Source organism: Mastomys coucha, unplaced genomic scaffold, assembly GCF_008632895.1.
Source record: "Mastomys coucha isolate ucsf_1 unplaced genomic scaffold, UCSF_Mcou_1 pScaffold19, whole genome shotgun sequence".
In the NCBI taxonomy this organism is placed as follows: domain Eukaryota; kingdom Metazoa; phylum Chordata; class Mammalia; order Rodentia; family Muridae; genus Mastomys; species Mastomys coucha.
In genome coordinates, this window is record NW_022196901.1 from 2510374 (window position 1) to 2513932 (window position 3559).

The following is a 3559-nucleotide window of genomic DNA, read 5'->3' on the forward strand; positions in this document are numbered from 1 at the left end:
CCCCATCTCCCTCCTGTTCGCAGCCTTCCTCCATCTCCCTCCTGTTCGCAGCCTTCCTCCATCCCCATTTCCCTCCTGTTCGCAGCCTTCCTCCATCCCCAGCTGCATGATGAACAGCGAAAGTTTTACTTTCTGTTCCGTAGCAGGGATAATGCTTACTAATTCCTTGTTTGTTTATTCTTCTTTACCAATAGACTGTGAACTGCAGGACAGAGATCCCTGTCTTGTTGGTTATGTTTACTGACACACAGATGGGACACCATTACTGACTAAAGGAGTCAATACATAGTTGAACACAGAGAAAATTATAAATCTGGTTTAGTATAAGCCAAATTCATTTCATTTGGCAAAGGTCATCACACCTTCATTTCTGAAACACTCAAGCTGTTTCTAGATTACGTGTCTGTTTCTGCTCCTTATTGGCCAAAAGTCTCTCCTCTCCAGTTTTGTAAAACGAAAGATTTGCCTAGCAATGACAAAACTTTTGTTTTGATGTGGTTACTGACCAAATCAAATACTCTGTTCCAAAACAATGACTCCACATTTGTCATCTGTTCCAGAGTAACTTTCAGAAAAGACAATGTGGTACATCATGTTATCGATGGTATCATTTTGAATAAAAATATTTTCAAAAGATTATTTTCTCTGGCTTTGAAGAGAGTACAAAGAAAGCTGATGCAGAAATAGTGGCTAAGAGTTATTGGCATCCTCAAAACCATTATAATTTTTTCAGAGGCAGTTGCAAGGAGTCACTAAAAAAGAATGTATGTCTCATGGCCACTAAATTAATTTTTGATGCTAACAGTGGCCATCCCTTCTACCTATAATTTGGGTGTTCCTGGAAACTGTAACCACTGATCACTCTACCTACAAAGGTCCTACACTGTTATTTTGCTGAAGAAGAAAAGAAAAGCAGCGTTCCTGATTGAGGCAGCAGAACTATTATATAACCAAGGGACAGGGACATACTTACCCTTTACTGTACCTGATCCTCCAAAATCAGCTTAGTGAACTCAGATGAAACAGGAGCACATCTGCACACAAAGCAGAGATAATCTGGACCTACCAAAGTGTAAAAAAAAAAAAAAAAAGCTCCAAATTACTACAGTCCTTCTCTTGCAACTCTTTTTTTTAACTCACATGTAACTAGTGAGGAAAAGTATTTAATTGTCTAGACTTAATAAAATGCTACAGCAAAACAGGCAGGCAGTAAGTTTTTCAAAAAGACAGTTTAAGGTTAGGGGTGTATCCTCAGTGCTAAGAATGCTTGCCTATCATGTAGAAGACCCTAGGTTCAAACACCAGCACCACGAAAAAGCAAAAACAAAAACACAACAAAATAACACAAGCGATCTATTCTTATATTCACTATTAGATGTGAGCCTCAAAAGAAAAATAACTCTTATTTTGTGATTTAAAGTTCAGGATAATTAAGCTAAAATTAAAAATCACTTTACTGGATTAGAAATTAAGAAAAAGCCGGGCGGTGGTGGTGCACGCCTTTAATCCCAGCACTTGGGAGGCAGAGGCAGATGGATTTCTGAGTTCGAGGCCTGCCTGGTCTACAGAGTGAGTTCCAGGACAGTCTGAGCTACACAGAGAAACCCTGTCTCAAAAAACCAAAAAGAAAAAAAAATTTAATGAATTTTTTTCTAGATCCAGTTCTGCACTATGCAGTTGTCTTGGAATGAAAAGAAATGCTCTATTTTCTAAAATGTTTAAAAAACGGTACTTACAATAAAACCAGGCAAAACTAATCTGCCTTGCACAACGTAAAATTTGCAACTAGTGTGTCCTTTTAAGTTTATGTTGTGTGGTATAGTCCTTAGGTCAACCTGCCATTTGGTATGTTTTCCTGTCTCTCTTAAAGAGGAGCGACTTCCTCTTTAAATACTATTTAACTCAAACAGGTAGGATGAGTGAAAACTCATAAACGCCTGGGAGCTTCAGGGATCGGGGCGTTTATCACTGGCCCTATTACAGTAATTATGCAGGATGTGGCCGGGATGTTGAAGTCCATCCAGGTTCCCCACCTCCCATCTACGATTCTAGAGTTGTTATCCAGTACATGGCTTCAGAGTCAGAAGGGCTCGTTTTTTTTTGTTGTTTTTTTTTTTTACCAACCAATGCCCCCAATCGGACCCCTGGGCAACCTTTTCCAGTGAGGTCACCTAGCCCTAGCGTGGCAGTTCTCGGGCGTGGAGACTGGCCCCGGTGCAGGCCAGGGCAGTGTCGGGGGACAGCGGGGACAGCAGAGCCAGCTCCGCACGCACGCCCCCGCCTCTGCCTGCCTGCCTGCCCGGGTGGGAGCGGCGTCCTCAGGAGACCCCGAGCGGCCGCGCCGGGCACAGCCAATGGCGTGAGTCCGTCCCGCGCGCTCACCGCGAGCGAGCCCACCCCTGCCCGGTGCGGGGCGAGCGCGAGCAGGTCAGCGTTACACAACCAGCTCCGTCAGGCAGCCAGCCGCTGGGTCCAAAATAGCAACTAACTGGCAGCTCAGCCCCACACCCCCGCCCACCCGCCCCCCGGCCCTCGGCTGCCCGGGCAACGCGGCTCCGCGTTGCCCCACTCCTCCGAGGGAATGGGAACGCTGGAAACGCCGTACCGAATACCTCCTCGGCTACTTTCCACGTCCACCCGCGTGGGCCGCCGTGAAGGTGCCGACTCTCCGCCACTTCGCTGTTTTCACACAGCACCTTCAACTACTTGCGAAATCCTCCGAAACCGGAGCGTTCCTGACCACACCTACCGGTTCCTCACCGCTCGGGCATCCCGCTCGCCCGCCCACTCGGAGCCGCGTCTCCTCGTCTCCCTCCGCTGCCGCGGAAGTGCGTTCTGGAGAAGCCGCCCCGGAGGCTTCAGGGAGCCAGTCAGGCTCTCCCCGGGCCCTGCTCCGGAATGCCTTGGCTGCCTGGAACTACAATTCCCAGCATCCCTGGAGCCGCTGGCCGCGGGCCATAGCCTGAGACCACCTCCTTTTTCCGGGTCCCGCCTCCTTTGCTTCCTCTTGCACCTTGCTAGAGCTAGGGTTAGGACTTGTACTGGAATGCTCTCGTGCACGAGCAGGAGGGGCAAATTTGAGATTCGTTTGGGTACTCAATCAAAACTTGTTCATTAAATGCAAAAAATAAATGCAAAAAAAAAAAAAAAAAGATCTAACTCAGTAGCCACACAGGTTTACAAGAGGCTCTTTGCATGTTACTTCTGTGGTTATCTTAACTATAGGCAAAAGGCCTCCTGCAGCAAAATTCTATACATAAAACTAGGCATTAAGTATTTAATATAATTTGACGCTTCTACACACCAACTATCTTCTCTTTTATGTGCATCCTGTGTCAAAGGATTCATCTACAGTATTATATTAAAAAAAAATGACTTCCAAATGATTCCATCCCACCATACACATACTCACAAACGGAGAAACAAAAACTGGTCGATGTTGACAACACTTTTCTTTATCTTTTTTTTTTCTTTTGCTTATTCACTTTACATCCTGAACACTGCCCCCCTCCCAGTCATCCCCCTCCTACAGTCCTTCCCACATCCCCCCTTCTCCTGA

At 46.2% G+C, this 3559-nt stretch overlaps 1 protein-coding gene across 3 annotated transcripts in view; it reads right to left on the reverse strand.

The window, feature by feature from the left end:
• Cldn12 (claudin 12) overlaps positions 1–2906 on the reverse strand; it is an 11358-nt gene extending 8452 nt beyond the window's left edge. The window contains exons 1-2 of one of the 3 annotated variants that reach the window (XM_031379963.1): positions 2750–2906; positions 974–1062 (exon numbers count right to left, since the gene is read on the reverse strand). The gene's annotated coding sequence lies outside the window, so the exon portion shown is untranslated. Of the gene's footprint in view, positions 1–973; positions 1063–2382; positions 2522–2605; positions 2718–2749 lie in introns of those variants that run through there. The other 2 variants (XM_031379964.1, XM_031379965.1) reach the window with 2 other exon arrangements.
• Between the last annotated feature and the right edge of the window lie 653 nt (positions 2907–3559).